This window comes from Galeopterus variegatus, unplaced genomic scaffold (assembly GCF_000696425.1).
Source record: "Galeopterus variegatus unplaced genomic scaffold, G_variegatus-3.0.2 Scaffold2602, whole genome shotgun sequence".
Lineage (NCBI taxonomy): Eukaryota > Metazoa > Chordata > Mammalia > Dermoptera > Cynocephalidae > Galeopterus > Galeopterus variegatus.
Genome location: NW_007728713.1, coordinates 150,312 through 172,411, shown reverse-complemented (window position 1 = coordinate 172,411; position 22,100 = coordinate 150,312). Strand labels below are relative to the sequence as shown.

The following is a 22,100-nucleotide window of genomic DNA, read 5'->3' as shown; positions in this document are numbered from 1 at the left end:
ATCCATGAAATTCCCAAGGTGAGGTAACAAGAATGGACTTAACTGGGCTGATTTAAGACTGGGAGAACATGGGACAGTCATTGAAACCCCTGGAGGGGTGGCTGGAGTCACAATTCACTGAGGCCCATGCCCTCCCCTGCCAGACAACACCAGCATGAGGTGGGAATTTTCAGGTGAGGGATTCAGAGAGCCCCTGAGAAGCACCGATTTCAGGGATGCTTGGGGCGTAGGAGAAGCGTGCTTCCCCCTTAGTTACCCTTTGCTTTTTCAGTCACTTGCCTGAACATAATGGAGATACAAGGGTGAATGATAGCTCAGGAGACAGACAACAAACGTAGAAAATTTTAGTGATAAATTTACAGAACCACTCAACCATATTTGTGCTTCTAGCCTTACGATCTCATTTTCAGATTCTCATTTTAACATTGCCTATAGACATTATTCTTATATATTACTTTAAACATTCAAAATTAATATCACTCATGATTTTAGTTGGTGGCAAGTTGATGCAGAAAATCAGCCTTGTAGTAGGACTCCATGGGCTGTTGTGTCAGGCGGCTGGAGGGAATGTGCTCTGAGCAGGGAAGCCTGAGGCTCATGGCTCCGCCTGGTCCACGTGCACGGATGCGTCCTGAGTTGTCGCCCTGGCTGACCAGCAGCATAATGCCCCTGAGGCTTTCTCACACGGGTCTGAGAAATCTGATGGAGTTTGTCCAGGTCAGAAAGAGTATTTGTTTTATTCCATGCTAGTTTCCAGATTCCAACCCTCCATTCGAGAATGCTTCATTTATAGAGTTTTGTGTCTAAAAAATTGGATCTGTAGTGTATGCAAAACCTTTAAGCATGTTTTCAACTCATTTTTTATTGTCTTTCCCTTGAATTTCCCAAGGAATATGCCAGAAGGCAGAAATTAAATAAAGTTTAGAGTCTTTATATTTCGTTTACTTTTTAAGTTAATCTTATAATGAATATGTAACATAGCGACACATTCTACAGTGTGCTGTAACCATGCCTTCTTTCTTGTAGAGAACATCCTTTTTCATAGTTAATGGCCTCCTTCTTTTTCTTTGGCCTTATTTTCCACATACCTAGAGTCAATTTTTTTCCCATGTGTTCCCACATTTCTGCCATATGCCTCTGAGTAATATTTCAAATATACTCATGCGTGCCTACTCTTGGATCTCTGTTCCCGGGGTCATTTCTGGGCCACTTGCTCTCCAAGCTGCTTAACAGCTGCCTTCTGCCTTGCTGCTGTGACTTCTCATCAGCCTCACGCTGATACCGCCTTTGGCCGCTCTCCTGAGTGGGATCCCCTCTTTTCTTGGATCTCGAATCTTTTTCTTTCTAGGTTTATCCTCTCATCTCACTGAAGCACATTCTCTGTAAGCCTCTTAAGTGGAAGTGCCTGGGAGGTATATTTTTGAATCCCTGCATGTCTACAAGTATCTTTATTCTAAACTGTGCTTGAAGGATTGTCTGAGCACAAACCTGAGGACTAAAAATTTTCCCCAATTTTGAAAACATCAAGTGCTGCTCTTGAGAAGAACAGCACCATTTTGACTCCCACATGTGCCCTTTTTCTCTCTAGAAACTTTTTAAGATCTTGTCTTTATCCCTCAAGTTCTGAAGTTTTACAGTGACCTGCCTTACTGTGGATTTTGTTTGTTTTTTTGTTCTTTGGACTGATATTCTGGCTCTAGATACCTATATCCTTTCATCTGACTCACATTTTAGTATTAGTTCTTAAATAATTTCTCTCTCTCGATATTCTCTGTTCTTTCCTAGAATTTTTAGTACTTGAGTATTGAACCTAGTGGATGGATCCTCCAATCTTTGTCTTTTATATTTTCTAACTTTTGTCATTTTACTCTACTTTATTGGAGACTTTCTTGATTTTTCTTCAAACCCACCGACTGAATCTTTTTAATTTCAGTTATATATTTAATTTCCAAAACTTATTTTTGCTTTTTGTGTGTTTTTTGTTTAAGAGCATTTGGTTTTTATTTCGGGGCTGCAATAGCTTCATGTATTTCTCTAGCTGATTTCCTAGGCCCTTTGAAGTTCTCTTCAAATGTCCTTTGAATATCTCATTTTCCTCCAGGTGCTTTTTTCTGGTTTGATTATTTGTATCTCTGGCTTTCATGTTAGAGGCTTGGCTGTCCATTAACACTTAAAAGGGAGTTCCTAGGAATCGCACTGGGATCTCAGTGTGTGAAGGTGGGAGTTGTTAAATGCAGCATGCATGGTAGGAAATCCTGTTGAGCCAACTTCCTATAAACTGGAGCCCCGAACTTCACTAGGTGTCCCTCCCAAAACCACACCTTCCCAAGGCCTATCAGTCCCTTCCTGGAAAATGTCCTGTGTCCTGCTCCTGACCTTGTGAGAGCTCAGTAGACAGGGAGCAGCTGCAGGTCCCACCTCTGCAGGTTCCTTTTCTTTAGTCCTCCTGCTTTCAGATGCTCCTGCACCCCTGGAGCCCCTGGGTGCTGGCAGAGGGGGCTGCCTCCCTACTTTATTAGGATGAGGGTCTCAGGGCCCACCACTACTGCATTTTGAGCTTCACTGGTTCCGTTTTCAGCGTTGTTTCTAAGCCACACTCTGGGCTCTTCTGCTGGCAGGTCCTGCCTGGTTGAGGTGGTGCCAGCCAATGCCCTCTCTTTTCACTGCATCTTCCCGCAGACGCCTAGACTGTTATTTCCACTGACCTGTTAGGTTAGTTACTGTCCATCCGCTTTGTATCTCTCTTGCTCTTTCTGGCCTTTTGGTTTTTTTATTGTCATTTTAATAGCGTTTCGGGAATGAAAAGAGATAAAAGAACTCATGCTACTATTTTGAACCACAGGTAGTATTTGTTTGGCTTTTTTTTTTAAATCATATTTTAAAATTTATATTTCCCATTAGTCAAATAACAGCAGTTCAGGCTCTTTAACTTATATTCTGTATATCATGCTACAATCTCTAGAACCCACTGTGCAGAAAATGTTGATTTCTGTAATCCAGGAACATGATATGGTAACGATCTTATACACTGATAGCAATTATAAACTTTTTGCTTAATCATGACTTTTGCTTTATAAATATTAATTGAGAAAGAATTTGTCAGTAGTGCCAGACTTGTTTTCATAACTGTCCAGACTGTAGATTCTGAGATACAGTTTCTTGCTATACATACTTTCTTTGGAAGACAGAATAGAAGCAGATTTCTAAGTTAATTAAGAGTGTTTGTGACAGGGATTCAGTTTTGTTCTATTTATATACAAATTGTGTTTTTAAGATTCGTTACAAATGAGGAGGATAAGATATCCATGTAGGAAAAAGATCTTAATTTTGTGTCTTCTTTTATATCTCTGCTAATCTTTTTATCTATTTCAGTTTCTTATTATTTGGGGGTTGGTGACTGGTTACCTAATAGGACTGTCAACCCACTAGAGGAGACAAAGGGGAAGGCCAGGCTCCCCAGTAACATCTTACTGTTCACTAGGTCGAATAATTAGTTCGCTTCTTCTGTTCTACTGATTAGAGGCCTCTTATACTGACAGAAATTTCAGTAGTGGGTGAATTGGGATACTCAGTCACCCCACAGAAAAACGAATTGGACTGGATGGATCTTTTAATTCCCTTCTGTTTGTGACATTGTGAAACTCTCAGCTTCCTTGATGACAAAGCCTAGTGGACCATTGCTAAGAGGAATTCTAATTGATCTGTTCTTGAGTTATACTTTCTACCAGAAATATCCCCATCTCACAGCCAAACAGATTTAATAGGCTAGTCTGTGAGATTGGGAGTCCATATTTCACTGCACATATAACTTTTCTCACTGGACCTTTTCATTATCTTTGCTTCAATCTTGGAAATGCAATAATAGCCCACACCCTAGTCATGTGTTTGAAGAGAGGTGGGAGTTAAGAAGACGCATCCTGAACTGGCCTGGAGCATTTTGGGGACATGCCACAGGGTAAGAAAATTGCCTTGTTTGTGTCACTGATACCAGAACAGACTTTCACATTTAAATGGAACTTAAACTTGCAAAGCGTATGCCATTTTTAAAACTTTACGAATCACTCTACACACATCTGTTAAAATGGTCATTTAAAATATAGAATTAGGGCCGGCCCGGTGGCGCACTGGATAAGTGCGCCGCTTGGGAAGCACGGCGGCGCTCCCGCCCGAGGGTTCAGATCCCACATACGGACCAGTTCCCGCTCACTGGCTGAGCGAGGCGCGGGAGCGACCCCGAGGGTTGCGATCCCGGTGCCGGTCCCCGGTCCGGTACGGGGGCAACACTGAGGGTTGCGATCCGTTGCTGGACACGGAAAAAGACAAAAGACAAAAATATATATATATATAGAATTAGTGAAGAAGACTTAAGAAATGTTAAATATGATATCTCTGCATCTCATTCTTCTAAGTAGATTACAAAGAAACTGGGGAATTTAAAAAGAAAAAAAAATGATTCCTTCCTGTTAAGTTTGGTAGGCCAAGAAGTCAATTCTGCCCAAAATCCTTTTTTTTTTTTGGTGCTGATTCTTTTTTAAATTCCTTGTCAAAAGACAACTTTTAAAGCATTTCAGTTTGGAGTAAGAAATCATTGAAATCTGGAATTGTTCCATTTGGATTATATGGAATTTTTACATGAAAATAATATTGAGAAACTATCTCAAAGAACACTATGAATGGATTAAATTTCTTTTGTTTCTAATCTCATCTTCTCATACCATTTTCAACTTGGTATTTTTATAAGCATGAATAATTTCATATAATAATGTCTTATTGACTTCAGTACCATTTAAATAACATATTTCAAGCCATGTCATATTCTGAAGCATAATGAGGGAAAAAGACCTTTTTTCAAGAAAATATTTTATTTTAAAATTTTGGAGCAATTTAGGAAACACAGTCCCAACTTTCTGATTTTGAAGCCAAAGTTTGAGCCTATTGTTTTCTCAATATTAAAATATGAGACATGTGAAAGCCTGTTTCTCTATGTTTGTCTTACATTCTTATTTCTATTATAAGTTAACTTCTTGTGGTGTTTTCTGGTTTTTTTAATAATGGTTTTTCATTTATTTGGGGAGCAGATTGTGTGGTTTTCCCCCCCAGGCTGTCTTTTTAACTTTTTACTTTGAAATTGTAGATTCACAGGAAATTACAAGTATAGTACAGAGGTTCCAGGTACCGTCACCCAATATCCCCCCATGGCTGTGACTTATGTAATTATAGTACAGTATCAAAGCCAGGAAATTGACATTGGTACAGTGCGTATGCATAGTTCTGTGTCATTTTATCATAGCTGTAGATTCATGTAGCCACCACCAAAGTCAGGCTCCTGTTCCACACCACAGAGCTCTCCCTGACACTCCCTTTATAGGTGCTGTCATGACCCTCATCACCTCCTGGCAACCGCTAATCGCTTCTCCAGCTCTACACTTTGAAATTTTGAGCATGTTATGTAAATGGAATCATGCAGTTTGTGACTTTTTGACACTGGCTTTTTTCATGCAGCATAATGTCCTTGAGATACATTCCAATTGTCACCGGCATCCATGGTTTTTTCCTTTTCATTGCTGAGTACCAGTCCATGGTATGGATATGCCACAGTGTACTTAACCATTTGCCTGTTACCAGTCATTTTGTTGTTTTAGTTTTGGGCTATTTCAAATAAAGCTGCTGCGAATAACTGTGTACAGGTTTTCATGTGGATATAGTTTTTATTTCTTTGGAATAAATGCCCAGGAGTGCAGTTGCTGTGTTCTATGCTTTGTTTAGTTTTTTAAGAAACTGGCAAACTATTTTCCAGACTAGCTCTACCATATTACGTTCCCACTACTGATGCATACAGTGATGTAGTTTTTCTGCATCCCCACCAACCTTTATTTGGCGGTGCCACTATTTTGTTTTAAATCTTAGTTCTGCTAACAAGTGTGTAGTGACTCATTAATGGCTAGAGATAGATCTTAATGGCTAGTGATATTGAACATATTTTCCCATATTTGTCCGGAGTCCTTTGTCAGATATGTATTTTGCAAATATCTTCTCAGTCTGTTGCTTGTCTTTTCATCTTTGTAAAAGGGTACTTAATAGAGAAAAAGGGTTTTAATATTGATAAGTGAAATTGATCAGTTTTTTCCTTTTATGGATCATGCTTTTGATGTCATATCTGAGAACCTTTCATTGAGCCCAAGGTCCTGAAGATTTTCTCTTACTTATCTTCTAAAAATTCTGTAGTTTTACATTTTGTGATTAAATCTGTGATATTCTCTGAGTTAATTTTTTTGTTTGTTTTTTTGGTGGCTGGCCGGCATGGGAATCCGAACCCATGACCTTGGTGTTACAAGGCTGTGCGCTAACCAACTGAACTGACCAGCCATCCCTGAGTTAATTTTTGCAGAAGGTTTGAGGCATAAGGTGCAAGGTCAAGATTCATATTTTTGCCTATGGGCATGAAGTTGCTCCAGTACCATTAGTTGAAACATTGGTTCTTCCTTCCTCCACGTGCTTTTGCAACTTTGTCATAAATTACTTAGCTGGTTTTGTATGGGGCTGTTTCTGGGTTCTTTGTTTTGTTGCATTGATCTGTGTGTGTGCCCCTTCTCAATACCAAGGTCTTGATTACTGTTGCTGTGTAATAAGTCTTGAAATCAAGTACAGTGGTTCCTCCCACTTTATTCTTCCTTTTCAGAGCTGTTCTAGCTATTGCAGTTCCTTTGCCTTTCCATATGAATTGTAGGATAGTCTTGTGTATGTGTGCGTGTAACTGATGGGAAGTTCTGCTTGATGCTTACTACTCCCCCTTCTCTCTCATATTCACTTAGCCCACTTTTCTTATACCTGCTTCTTCTTTGTTGTCTATCTTGTCTGAAATGATTTTCTACATAGAAAATCTCAAGGGATCTACAAAAAAATATATACAAATTAAAAGCCCTCGAACCAAAAAGGGAGTTCAGCAAGGTCTCAGGATATGAGATCAACAAAGTCAATTGCATTTCTGTATACCAGCAGTTAGTATATGGAAATCAACATTAAAAAAATACAATACCATTTACAATGGCTCAGAAAAAATGAATTGCTTATGTGTAAATCTAATAAAACACATATGGGACTTATATGCTGATAACTACAAAACACTGATGAGAAATATCAAAGTTCTAAATAAATGGAGAGGCATAACCATGTTTATGGACTGGGAGACACAACCTAGTAAAGATGTAAATTTTCCCCAGATCGGTAAACAGGTTTAATGAAGTGCCTCTCAAAATCCCAGACAGATTTTTTTCATTTAAATTTTTAATTGAAACATAATTGATTATACATATTTATGGGGTACAGAGTTGACTATCAGTATTTGCGTATAGAATGTAATTATTATTAGCATGTTTATCATTACAAATCATAATTATTCTTGTGTCCCTTACTCAGTTACTCCCTAACCCCCTCCGTCTCCCTCTTTCCTACTTCTAGTAACTATAGGTCTGTTCTATCCTCCAGAAAGATTTTTCTGTAGATATAGATTCTGTTTTGATTCATTTCATTTTTCCAAGGTAATCTAGAATTGCCCTGTGTTTGCATGGATTGAACAAGGAAATGATTTTCCTACAATACCAAGTACTTTCAGTACTTTTAATTAGAAATAACCCTTTCACTGTAAAAGTTTAGTTAATGCCTTCTGTATGCCAGGCTGTGTGCTAACTGCCTTCCAGCCTCTGTGCATGTAATACTCACAACCGCCCGATGAGGAATGTGCTGCTTTTATCCCCATTTAACACATGGGAAAATGGACGCACATAGAGGGAATTTCCTTGTCCAAGGTCACAGAGCGAGCAGATAGGGAGCAGGATTCAGACACAGACCAGCATGAGCCCTAGATCTTCTCTGCATTCAGTGACCCACATTCCCTCCTCTCCTTGTGACCCACTAGGGGATCTTGGGGTCTTCCTAGGTTTCAGCAGGGTGCTCGCACCAAGTGCTCTCTCAGAGAAATCTGCTTTTTGAAAAGTCACTGTAATCCTTCAACACTTCACTCCCTAGTGACTTGCAAAGCACTGTTTTGAGTATTCCCAGTCCACTGTAAGATTCGATTTCCGGCTAGAGAACTGAAGCCAAGGATTGTATTAAATTGCGCAGCCATAATGGAACATCTGATAGATGCATCTCAGAAAAAAAATAACCTATTTTTGAGAACTTTGATTGAAAGAGCTCTTCCCATCTGTCAGAGAAGGATGGCTATAGAAGTATTTGTCTTTTGCCCTGCAAGTGGGAGAAATGGATTTTGGAGTGACACATCACTTTTGTTGGGTGTCAGGGGAAGTAGGTCATGTCATGATGTTTAGCATAGTGTTTGAAAAAGCTGACACTGAAAACTGAGAAGTTGAATATTGAATAGTTCTTTGTCCAAAGAATAGAAGTGGACTACTGAAATATTCTTTAAGATAGACAATAACTTTTATATATATGTGGTTTTTCTTCATTGACTCCCTAGAATAACTTTCACTTTGGTGGTCAATTGTAGCTTGATGAAAGGAGTGATTGACTGTTCATAGGTGTATTGGCTTCACTTATTGAAACGTCTTTCTAGATGTCCTATAAACAGAAGAAAGCTCAACCTCCTTGAGTTCTAGAAAGAGCAACACTGGGAGTAATCCAGAATGCCTTAGTAAGTAGAATAGATGAACGTTTAAAAGCTTTCCATTTATATTTGAAGCTATTAAGCAAAAGAGAAAAATCCAATACCCTCCCTCTAGTAGTCAATAAAGAAAGAAGAATGTCACAGAAGAGTCTGATCCCCTCTGAGCTAATGGAGGGGAAATTACAGGAGTCAGAGCATTCTTTGGAGACGCAGGCATCATGCCCAGTGTTCTCCGGTGGCATCTCAGTTCTGAACCAGTGGCCCCTGTCTCAGGTGTCCCACGTCCTAACTGAAGGGCTTGATGACTTGATTACTAAACTGCAGTTGCTGGCTAAATGTTTTCTGAAGAATTGGGCTAGCATGATACAAAAAAATAACCTGATACATGCAAAATATAACACAACCTTTTAGCACAGTTTATTTATAGAACCATCCAGCTCTTGACTCATTAGAGGCTGCCTTTGATCTTCAGGCATCAGCCACCTCCTTTGTTGGCCCTACAGATCATCTCTTAGCCCAGTAAATGCCTCGTCCCCAGTGGTTTCCTCGGCCAGCCTGTAAACTCCAGTAGTTTCAGAGTCTGTGCCCCGCTGGAAGCGCAGTACAAATTCTATACATAGAAACATACTGTATAAGAAGTACATGAGATTCAGGGCCATAAAGGACATAAGAGCTCAACCCTGGCACAGATCTGTGACTGCTAGAACAGTAAGGAAGAAAGGCAGACAGCTTGCCGTGGTGGAACCAGGCCGATTCAGGATCTCTGCTGCCTGCAACTGATGAGACGTCTGCTCGCCTCTCCTTCCTTGCTCCCTTACTTCCATCCAGCTCACTTCTTACACTTCCTCTTCTTTCCTGTCTGTTTCTTCTTAGGCTTAATCCATTTATCAAAAATATTCTTGCCACTTTCCTAATATATTCTACTGCAATTATTTTTTTAATGCTTAATTACTTATTATGCTTTTTAAACTTTTCTTCTGTCTTCATATACATGTTCCTTTTTTCTTGCTTTGAAAACAGTAAATTTAATCTAGGCAGTGAAAAAGTTTCAAAGAAACACAGAACTTAATGAAAAAGAACTCCACATTCTTCTGCCACACCCTCCCACCCATGACAGGAATCCTCTCTAAAACGTCCTGGATAGACAGTAAGCCTGCCTCTGCATGAACCTTGCGTGGGATAAAAAGCTCACTTGTTTACAAAGCGATTAATTCCAGTTTTAGACAGCTTTAATTGTTCAAAAATTGTTCCTTCTATTAATCTGCAAATTGCCTCTCCAGTCTATGGCATTCATCTGATAGTATTTCCTCCAGTTAATTACAAAGAACAGTGGCTATCGTACACTGCCCCTGTGCTAAAATAAGCCCTTAGTATCATCCCCATGGCCCAGGTAAGGAACCTAAAGGTTAGAGACGATTATTCAAAGTCATGCATGGTAAATGGTGGAGGCAGGATGGGAACTTAGGTGGAAGCTGACCCCAGAACCTCATGCACGTGGCCATACCAACCCCCTTCCCTGATGGGCACAGTCCACGTCTTCCCTTAGAATCCAGCCATGGAATCTTACTACCTCTACTCTGAATTGTGCAGTCTGTTCCCTGGAATATGTGTGAATGCCCGAATGTCCCATGAGGACAGGGAACAGTGTCTGTTCTTTTCAATATTGCCAGTGCCCAGAACAGTACCTGGCCATGGTGGCACTTGATAAGTGATTGTCAAGTGATTAAATCCCTTCATTAGCTATTACAGACTCTATGAATTCTTAGCTGTTTTTCCCTAGGGTCTCTAATTTCCTTTAATTTCGCAGAAGCTATACCTTCTTCCTCTGTCTTGTAGACAATAAAGTTTTTATTCATCAGATGATTTGCTTTTGGCAGAAGCAGACTTCTAGCAAATGGAGAGTTGCAGCTTCCAGTAACTATTAGGTTTTGCTTGTGACAGTTTATCATCTGTGCTAGAAGGTGACTACCGACCTGCTGGTGTCTGATAACATTCCTGCAGCAATATCACTGTTTTTCTTTTTGTCTTTTGGCCTTGGCCACATGTTGTCTGCTCTGCACCCACCAAGGGACCCGAGGCCAGTGTAGGCACATGCTTCAATCACAGCAGCGCTCTTCGCCTGTCATGCCTGTAGAGCCCTTATTTAGAAAGCTTGTCTCCTTCGATGTCACAGGCCAGTTATGGAAAATCCCATATGACCTTCTGATACTTATAAGCCATTATTTTCCACCTGTGCTTAAGTTTTTGGTTCACATTTTTATTTTCCTGTTCTCAGTGTATTAGCATAGAGTCTGTCCTGCATCACTTGCATGTTCCTTGCTACGGTGTCATTTCCATCAACATATAAATATGCTGTTCATCTCCAGTCCCTTCCTTCCCATTGTCTTCTGAGCCCCACCTTCGCTTTACCAAAACTCTTCTTTTTGAAGTCAACAGTATTATCCACCTTAGTAATTCCTTATTCTTCTTTTCAGCAACTATGCTTACCACACTACATGTTATATTTACCTGTTTATCACCATGTACGTGAGTTCCATATGCTGTTTATTTTGTTCACCACCCAGCACATAGTAGATGCTCAGTAAACCCTTTCTGAATGACAATACCCTATTGGTGTCTTCTTGCCTTCTAGTTCTTCTCTCTATATAAACTGGCTTACACATGCTCCTTTTGGGTGATTCCCTGGAGGGTAGATCCTGTGGGAAGTTGTCCTTGTCATGTTGCATGGGTCTCCATGGTCTGCAGGATGCAGGCCATCCTGTAAATAAGCTCAGAGATGGACTCAGGCTTCCTAAAGACAGTCTGATTTTTATCTAATCAGGTCATGACCAGATTGTTAGTTTCTCTTGGTCCAAAGGTATTCTAATTACCTTGGCAAGATATTAGAATACTTATTTTCCACTAAGGAGGGTATCGTGCCATTTTGAGAGCCCCTTGGAGAATCTCACCAATGAGCTTTTTTGTCCTGCCTCATATTGGTTTCAATGGCCCTATTCTTTGTTTTATGAGTGCCTCTCCTCTCAGAGTTTGCAGAGCATCTCCCTGCCTCATACTCCCCTCATGATGTATGTGGCCCCCGTTGGCTGCTTGGAGTCACGGATGTTTCCATGCCTGTCCAGAGCAGTGCGAGGGCACAGGCTTAGAATCCACACAGCCCTGAGCTTGACCAAGCTTCTTCAGCTCACCAACTTCAGGCAAGTCACGTAAGCCTTCTGAGCCTCTGGGTGCCCATCTGTTAAGTGGGACGGATGCTGCATACTGGACAAGGCTGGCAACAGAAGGCATGTGCCGCACCTGGCATGAGGGCTGGCAGGTGGAAGCTGTGTTTCTCTTCTGACACTGAAGGTGATTGTGCCCAGAAGCCAGAGCTTGAGAGATCATGAAGTACTAAACATCAACAACTGCCTTTTAGCAAAAATTATTCTCTGTCTTGTTAAAAACATAACAGAAAACTCCATTTCTCATTAGACAGCAACAAAGCTAGAGACTGAGAAAAAAAAAAACCCTATTTCTAAAAGCCAACTCTCTTTTTCACTTTGGGGAGTCATTTTTCTTTAGTAAACAGGAAAGAGAAGCTTTAAAGTTAATCAAGATAGAGGCAGGTAGTTTGTTTTAAAGCAAAAGCATGAAAGGGTGAAAGGACAGTGTAAAAAGGACATTCTATACTAATGTATATTGAAGACAGAGTTTTCAGATTTAGTGAAAGATTTGTACATCCAACAATGTCTGTGGTTTTTTCAATTTTAAATATTTACCAGATTACTTTTAATGTAGGTTTTGGATTATTATAATCCTTAGAGAGCCTCTTAAGTGAGCTTGCTTTTTTTTCTTCTTTTTGGCAGAAGGAGTAAGGAGATGGGGAAGTGAGCAAGGCCATCTTCATAATACATTAGATGAAAAGTTGTAGATTTTTATTCTTTTATCTTGAGGCAAAAACACATTCCAAACTGGACTCATGTCAGACAAGAATTCCCACAGGGAAATGCCTGGGAGGAAGGATGGGATGCAGAAGAAGAGGTCATAAAAGGCTCTCCAGTGGGTCTGGTGACTTCCACTGGGAAGACTCAGGGAGGACAGAGGATTCCAGGGGAGGGAGAATAACATGGGATAGGTGAGGCTGTGCAGAGGGGAGGGAACCTGTGGCCACAGACCCAGATCGTGGCATCATCAGCCTGTCCTCCTCCCTGCCAAGGCTGGGCCTGCCTCCAGACTCAGCCACAGCAAACTGCCTTACAAGCCCAGGAAGCTGGCCTGCTGCAAGGAGCTCGGAGTCGAGCTGGACGGGACCTGGGCAAGGTGGAATGTACCTGATAGTCATTCCCAAGCTCTTTGTCACTTGGACCCCAAAATAATATTTCAAGTGCAAATTATGGTGAAGCCTTACCATGTACCATTCTAGGCTTGAAAGTGATTCTATGTAAGATGTGTTAGGTGCTAAAAAGATTAAAATATGTGCTGCAAAAAATAGGCGTCTGTCATCTTACATGTCTTATTTTGAAGATGATTATCTCACAGTTCAGTCTGAATCCTTAGAAATGGGAAAAAAACTGTCTTTTCAGTGTACACTTGAGGCAAAGAAGCAGTTGTTCTTACAACTGCTGTACTAAGAGCTCTTCAAGCAATGGAAAATAATTCTAGGTGTTCCTTGAGATCACAGTATTTATTATTGTTTTAAGTGAACCTACTTGTTCTGCTTTAAAATTCTACCTTGTATTGATTTCCTTTTGTACCTTATTTGTGTTCTCAGTACAATTCAGTGCTAATGTGTTTGTTAAGTTGTGAATAAACAGTTTCTGTGCATTTCTGTGCTTTTGCACCGGGATCGCCAATCAAAAAGAGGCACTTTGAGTATTGTTTCAACTGTATAAACATTCCTAATTTCACTTCCCAAGTTTTTTATCTGACATCTTCATTGGGCTTTTACAATATAAATGCGTGTGCTAGATATTTTACTTAGCATTTAGCATTTTAGTTCAACTCAGTGAAGATTTTAGTGAGTTCCTACTATGTGCATAACTGAGGGCTTTAGTAGAAGTAGCAATAAAAAGCATGTGATCTCTGCTCTCCAAATGCCCTGCGCAGTAAGATGGAATGAAACCACAGTCTTGCATTGCTTATGGTTCGTTTTAAAATACCTTTCATTATTTTTATCAAAGTTCAGCCAACTTTGATGGATCTGCAATCAGTAGTGTAAAGGAAGAAAATCAAAAATGAATGGAACCCAATTTATAATAGTTTTACCTCCTCTACTTATGCATTTAAACTATTAACAAGTAGCATGGTTATTTAACAAAAAGTTGAAAAGATTATTCTTTTTTCCTCCTTCACCTTCTGGAGGAAACTGGTACTAAGCAGCGAATGGCCAGAAGAGTAGATTTTAGGAACTAAAATGTAGTGTGGGTACGTGAGCCATATTATTTTAACATAAAGCATTTAAAAACACATCAGGGCTTCATGTATATCTTTTTAAGAGCTGGAACAACGTGACATGGGAGGAGAGCCGAGCCGTCTCTATGCCAACATCGGTGTGGAGCCACTCGGTTAGCTGAGGATCTTAGGTGACATCTTTGGTATCTTTGGACATTTATTATCCCCATTTTACAGATGAGGAAACTACACTTGATTTAGTGATATTGGTGAGATTGAATTTAAACATGTAGGAAAGACATTAGTTCAGTTCCAGGGTACCATGTGTGCTTAATAAGAAATGGTCATTATTAACGGTAGTTTTAAACATAATTTATACAGCAACTTATCTACCACACTTACAGCAGACTTGGTTCACTTCCACCCAAAAAATGCTGCATTACTCTTTCTTGCTTCAAGTTTAACTGCTTTACAATTACAACACGTGTTTTATTTCAGGGTAAATGTTATTCTTTACCCCAAGGCTGATCAGTAGAAATTAAAAATTTTTTCAGAAATAAGTGTTTCATCCATCTCTATTGCCCCAGTCATCTTTCTTACCGTGTGTGCGCCAGTTCCCACAGAGAACAAGTTTACGTGGCTAAAGGGAAAAGCAGTAGATGCTTCCAGTGAATGTTGGTGGAAGACCTGGACACGGGCTCCCAGATCCTCGCAGCCCTGGGTTCTGGTCTGGGCTCTCTGCGTGCCACACACCAGTACATACCCTCTCGTTTATGCAATGGGGGTCAGACCGCCTCTTATGGAGCTGAGGCGATAGTGAGTGGGTTCAAGTTATGTTTGTTTGGAGAGGCAGGCAATCCTATTGGATTTTCATTAGGAATTCTGGTAGCCCTGCTTTTTAATTACTTGCAGTAATTTTCACCAGGCAAGTCATTATATTTCCAAATGATTTTTGGCACTGGCTATGCATAGAATCGGTTTCTGTAATCCCAGGTAAAAGGCAGGGCTCTCTACGCTGATAGAAGTTGGTGGCACATTCTTCACCTTAGGTCAAGATAGAATGTTGAACCAGAAATGTGATTTTTTTTCCTCTGATTTTCTATTTCATTTTAATTGTCTTAAGTAGAAGGAAGACATTTTGAGAGAAACTCATAACATTTTTTATAGTGGGTTTACTTACAAATGAAAATCAAGCTTGTGAACATGTTTTCTGAATGACCTTGGAGAATGATATTGAAGAATCCATCATAGATTGAGATTTGACTTGCTATTTTTCTCCTACCAGCTTTAGGTTTGATCTCATTTTTAATAATGGCTTTATTATTTACTCTAGCCTGTTTCACTCACATAACTGTTTGCTTTGAAATTTGAAACCGCATATTTTCTTTGTAACTCAAATAAAAATGGGGTCATGAGAATGACCTTTTAGCCAAAAACTGCACAGTCAATCCACTTTAACAGAAATAGCACAGGCTCTTTCGTGTGAGAGTAATGGAATCATTTTAAGACAAAAGATCATTCAGTTACCATGAAGCCTGAAATCTAATGATGGTGATTATCAGTGCCAAGTTGTGGACACTGGGGACAACATTTAATAATGGCTTATGTTTACTGAACAAACTCAGAGCCGAAGTCCACACTGAGCACTTTCAGTGTGTTATCTCTGGGGTATTCTCACACCAGCCCCATGAGATACAGGACTTCTGATTATCAGCAGTTCATCAATGAGGAAACTGAGGTACGCTGAGCCTGAGTAACTTGCTCAGGATTGCAGAGCTGTAAGTCACCGGGCCACCCAGTGAGTGCAGTTGGCCCCTGGACCTGACTCTGAACTGAGAAGGGGCAGTTCCCTGGTTCCAGATGCAGGATGGTCCTCAGAAGCCAGCAAGCAAACACCAGGTCAGCAGGCAGACAAGCAGAAAGCCTGAGGATCCTGTGTGAACCCTTTTTTTTTTCCTGCACTGGATCCATTAGGGCATAAACAGAAAGCAAGTGTATTCTTTTTCACATGCCCCAAGAATTTGCCCTGCCAAATTCCCCTTTCCATCCTGGATGAAATCTCAGACAGGACCCACAGCCTTTTCAGTTTATCTTAAATAATTTAGAGTTCCCAGATCGGTTTCAGGAGTGGAAGAGTCCTGCCTAACGTCAAGATCAAACTCCCTCCTCTCTACTTTAAACAAATCTCTCCCTGCCCAGCTCAGCCCTGGAAACCTCTGTGCAGGAGGGGACTTAGCGAGCGTGGTTTGCCCCCCTCCTCCCTGCTGCAGTTCCTGTCCCACACACGGGGAGGGCCAGCTCAGACCCTGTGTCGCAGGGTCGTGTGCAGGGGAAAGTGACAAGGCTCCGCCCCTTGGCTCGTCCAGCTGGAACCTGCCATTCCCTGGGCATGGCACATTTCAGAGCTGTTCTCCTTGGGGGCTTTTGGATTTCCTGGAGGCAGCCACGTCTCTCCCCCAGCTAACAGGGGTGCTCACAGCTTTCCCTTCAGTGCAGGGCTTCAGGTGGACCCTGTTGGCTTCCTTTGGGGGAGTTCCTTTGCCAATGACCCCAGACCACCTTTCCCCAGGTACACATAGGCCCAGAAAACCCTCCCCATGTGCTTGTGGAAACACAGCTTCTTGCCTGGGTCGTCTGGCTGGAGAGGCCAGGGCAGACTCTGCCCTTAGTCCTCTCAGACTTGAGTTACAACCAGTCCCCAGCTCCTCAGCTCCTCAGCTCCAAGGCACCTGTACTGGGACTCCCCGGATGGCCTTGGGCTCAACCTCAGCCTGTAGGAGATGAGGGGAGCCCATGGCCACGTTGTAAACCCCAGCACTGAGCAAAGAACTTCAGACTATCCAGAGGCTCCTCTCCTGAGGCTGGGTTGCCTCCTGTTCAGCAAACTCGCTTTCTTTGCCTACCTAACATCATGCAAAAACGTTGTGGGTAACAAATTGTATGAACCTGTCCACTCTTCTCTCCAGACTTGCTCAGTTCAGAATGCCACCTGGAGGACATTGTCATGACATAGTACATACTCAATTACGTCAAAATAGTTTTCCCACCTTGATCAAAAGGCCTGTGTAAGTTTTGTGCTATTACACCAATATCCCTCAGCACACCGTGCGACACCCACCAGAGCAGACGTCCCTTGATCACATACATTGGGTAGAGGTTGGCCTTCCTGGCATCTCTACACTCGCTCCAACATCCGTTTCCCACCCTCTGGTCCTACAGAGTGGATGTGTCCAAAGAAACAAGGCTTAAAGCAGTTGCTGAAAACATGGGGAAGTGGTTTACCCACCTTGTAGAAAATTAAAATACCTATTTAAAACAAAATAATGGAAATCTGGGGCAAAAGGATTTTTTATTAAATAACATTGGGAGACCTACTCTAGCCAACTGAAAGAATAAGCTAAAAAAATGAATAGAATATGGAATCAAAAGTTTGATGTTATTAGGAAAAGTCCATGGTTTCACAGAATTTACAAAGCGATAGTGTTATGGGCAAGGAGATTATTTTACTTACAGCTTGGAGCTGATTGCTGATGACAACACCAAGGTTAGAAAGAGAAGATTTGCTGGTCAGAATTATAGACGGTGAGGGACGTTACCATGGAGATAAGAAAGGAGGGGACACATCATTCAGTAATTGAAAAAGAGCAGGTCCTGAAAGAACAGTGGTTTTGACTTAATGTTTCTAGATGGTTGGCCCTCTGGTTTCTTAGTTTCTTAGTGTGCAAATTCAGTTTTTACATGCTTTTTTACTCACTCATTTACTTTTTCACTTTTGTTATTCTCCTTTACTTTTGCACTCTTTACTAGTTTTTCTCACAGTATAAAAGGAATTAATAATAGTGATTATGAGCTAGGAATGGAAGGTGAGGGAATATGTCATAAACATGACCTATCTTATTAGTTAAAATGGATAAATAAATGTCTTCCAAGTGGAATGGCATTGCTTGCTTTAACCCACGAAAACTAAGCAGGATGTGTGAATGCATTTTGCTTTTAAGTATAATTTTTTGTGATACAATATCATTAACTATTATTTGTAACATGCATTAAGGAGGCAGCGAGTTTGGTGAAACCCTGTTGGTTTACGACGTCTCAGACGGCAGATGCATGAATGGGCACAGACGGCTTGGAGGGGCTGCCGCAATTCTGTTTGCCTCAAACCTGGGGTGCAGAGGAGGAAGGGAGAGGTAATTAGAGTGGAGTCACTTCTGGATAGTCACGCCAGAGGCCCAGAGTCACCCTCAGCACCCACTCCTCACCCTCCACGTCCCGTCTGCCTCCATGATTGGCCCAGTGCACCTCTTAAACACCTTTTGAAACTGTCCATCTTCTCTCCATCCCAAAGACACCCTCCTGATTAGGGTGACATGAAAGAAACGTGCCTGTTACTTACTTAGCCCTCTCAAAAACCCTAAAGAGGTAGGTACTGTTGTTATCCCCATTTTCAAGATGGGAATCCCGAGGCAGGAGGGTGAAGTAACCTGCCCAAGGCTGCTCTGCCAGCAGTACTCAGAGCCCACTGCCACCTCCCTCACCTGGACAACACTGACCCGCCTCTCTGTGGCCACACTGCCGCCCCCTCACACTGTCCCACACAGTGGCTGGGGGGATATTTAAAAAATACAAATCTGACCATGACACTAATGCTTAATTACCCTTTAGTGCTCTCCCATTAATCTTTTCATAAAATCCAAAGCCCATCTGCCACTCCCTCCACCCCCATTAGGCCTCTCACCGCTGTCCTCCTGGCTCTCTGTACTGGCCACCAGGTGTTTCTAAGTTTCTCGAGTGTATCCTGAACTCAGTAGAGAGCTGCCCTGATGATTGATGTCCTGGCCTTTATTCAGTTCTTCCCAACTGCTGGTTCTTCATCTTCATCTGCTTTGCAACAGTCCTGAGGCATTCATCATCATTATTCCATTAATATTCATCAAATTTATTTTTGAATCTTTTTTCTAAATTGTTCTTGACTTTTCTATTTTACATCTTACACATAATTGCTCAGTCAATAGGTGCTAATCTATTGATTGAACACAGCCCATAATTCAGTAAGTACTCTCATATTTTGAGTGCTATTCCTCTTACATTTGTAAAGAATTCAGAAGTTAACATTATATGAAATTTTTACTTCAATGGCAAGGTTGTGATCCTGTCCTTAAATGGGAAAAAACAAGAATATAGGTAAGAGAATGATCCCTAGTCAGGTTGGAATCCGATGCCTAAAGTCAGTAAGCACAAATACCATTACCCCAAAAATCAAAAGCAGTGTTCCATAGGACAGTTTTACCTATACTGTAAAAGTTTTGTGACCTCACCTGTTAGGAAACTAGAAGAATCAGTTCTAGAACTCTTTATAAACCTCAAAGATAAGGTGCTTCTTTTGCTACTGGCCTCCAAGAATGGTTAAGTTGAAGGCATTTTCTGGCTCACCGCATTTAAAACATTCATTTTCATAGATAAGAAAATCACGACACTGAGATGTTAGGTGACTTAGAGTTGAATTAGCAAGTTCTTTCAAACTCTTTACCCCCTTTTTCCTGCCGCCTTAATGTACAGAACAAGTGACTGGTTTTCACATGCTTAGAAACGCCCATGGGTGAATCCAGGTTGTGCTCCATTCCCAGGGTCCTTGCTCTAATGCCAAGGATTTCTTTCCTACTTAAAACTTAATGACTAGTTCATTTCATTTCACTTACCAGAAGCACTACTTAAAGGAGAAGTGACAAAACAGCAGACCACACGTGGCCCACGGTGTTTCAGAATCATGAATTTTAGACTCAGGAGGGTTTATGCAGCTCTCTGGGTTTGCTGCCCTGTCAACAGTGAGCCATGATACACGATGGCCTTTCACCAGACCCCTCAACCCAGGTCACGTGCACTTTATTATCTGCCAGACCTCGGAGGCATCAAGGCACGCGTTGCCTCAGTTACAGGAACCTTGGCTTTAGCATTTTTTCAAGTAAACTTTGGACATTGAGGCTCAATTTCTACTCCTACTGGCCTCCAGTATAGCAAATGTTATGGGTCTCGCCCGCATCACACATCAGCTGAGGGGTCCCTGTCTTCACCTAACATCCCTGTGAGCAGCTGACAGATTGGAAATTAGATTCAGCCAGTTTGGTTCTGAAAACTTTGGATTCTCTGAGTTTGCTATTTCTGTGCCAAAAAGTCCAGATTTGCTCAGTGATGAGAAACCTTGGCCCGTGTCCTCTGTGCTGGAGGCATTTAGGTTCTAACAGGAATGGCTGCTTCTCCTACCCCTTGCTACTCAAAGACAGGGGCGTCAGTTGGATCTGGTGAAAAATGCCTGCATTTTCTGGGGCCTCACCCTGAATCTATTGAATCAGACTACGTTTTAATGACAGCCCTAGAGGATGTGCAGGCACGTTAAAAGTTTGAAGGTCACTGCTAGAGTGAGTAGTGGAAAATACCATTTTTCCTCCTCATCTTGTGTCCTCTGTCCCCCCTACTCTATGCAACGTAAGCCCTCCATGCACAGACCAGGATTCCCACATACATGACATGACCCCCCTCCAGCCTTGCTCCTCCACCCGATGATCACCCCCAGGCCAGATTATTTAGGGTTCACGTCTGCCCTGGTTGATTTCAAGGGGCAGGCCATTTTGCATCTTGGTGCTGCCAAGTTTCTTTTCCCCAATCTTTTTTATCCTTTCAGGAAATTTTCAAATGAAGGTTAAACAGGATAGAATGTAGCCAAAATGATTTGTGAATGGAAGTCTCTCCCTCCCTCACACTTGTGTCCTCCCTCCTGAGCCATAAATCAAGGATGGGGCAGAGCAGTAGTAGTTTTACAATTACTTTCATTGATGAAAACCTGCAAGGCAAGATCTAATTTTTCTTCCCCCAAACAACACGAAGCTCCTGACCCAGCAGTCTGACTGCTCCATCAGTGCCGGCCTCATTCAAGGGGCCTGTGCAGGACGTCAGAGCTGGCAGCAAGGCCACAGCCAGTAGTGTGTTGCGTGCCACAGTGCTCCCCAACCAGACTTCATGGCTCTCCCATTTATGACATCGAGACGTTGCTCCAGGTTTCCAGCTGTGCCATTCACCATTTCCATGCTCCTGCCTAATCTACATCACTTACATTCTACACTGAAAAGTCTGCACTACAAAACTCAGACTACTGCCCCAGGACCGTACAGCCCTGTCCCTACCAACAGTTTTTATGCAGGAGCTAAAAGAACAGGAGCTAAGGATTAACTATTAAGAGAAAGAGCAGCCTAAGCCACGTCATTATTTTTGAAGTAGGTTTAGTTGGCCAAAACAGGTAGAAAACTTTTGAGTGTTCCTTATTATTATTCTATAGCACCCAAAGTTTGTATAGCATTTTCTTTTGTTTTTGAGTCTTCCAATGAGATGTCCCCAGAGTTCGAATCAAAACTTTTAAACTCTAATAGTCATTTTTAAATATCATCACTGGGTTGAAAATTATTAGGGAAATTGGGAATGGCAGTGGGAAAAGGGGTGGAAACAAAAAGGACATGAAGTGTGAAGCGGTTACAAATAGTTGCTATTTCTAGCATGCGTCTTTCTCACTGGTTTTAGTCTGGTAATTGTTGCCTAAGGCTGGGGGATATGAGGCAAACCAGCACGCCTGGAAGAACCATCCTAAGGGATCTGCCCCATGAATTTAAAAAAAAAAAAAAAAATTACGGGCCGGCCCGGTGGCGCACTGCTGCAGTGCGCCACTTGGGAGTGCGATGGCGCTCCCGCTGAGGGTTCGGATCCCACATACAGACCGGTTCCCACTCACTGGCTGAGNTAGCCATCATTTCTGCCACAAGTCACCAACTTATAGCTGGTTTTTATGACTTTCTTCTTTTACCAACTATTTCTCCCTTTATCCTAAACCAGTAACCCAGTTGGTGATTGTTACCTGCAGGTGGATTAACACCTCCATTCTTGAGCCCTGGGTGGAGCTGCCCATATGGAGTTGCTCATTACTTTAAACAACTGGAGTTGACAATACTAAAAATTGTTCCAGAAAATCATCTGGCCTTGACAAATGCTTCTTCCTGCCTGCAATGGAGCAACAATTCTATTTTCAGGATCAATCATCTCAGCCCATACCTAAGTCCCTTTGTGACTT

At 41.6% G+C, this 22,100-nt stretch overlaps 1 protein-coding gene across 4 annotated transcripts in view; it reads left to right on the top strand.

Annotated features, from left to right (window-relative positions):
* The window catches only part of FAM110B (family with sequence similarity 110, member B), a 118,014-nt gene that overhangs the window by 85,586 nt on the left and 10,328 nt on the right, over positions 1-22,100 (top strand). The window contains exon 1 of one of the 4 annotated variants that reach the window (XM_008582404.1): positions 3,881-3,955. The exons of the other annotated variants lie outside the window; for them this stretch is intronic. The gene's annotated coding sequence lies outside the window, so the exon portion shown is untranslated. Of the gene's footprint in view, positions 1-3,880; positions 3,956-22,100 lie in introns of those variants that run through there. 4 annotated transcript variants of the gene reach the window in all.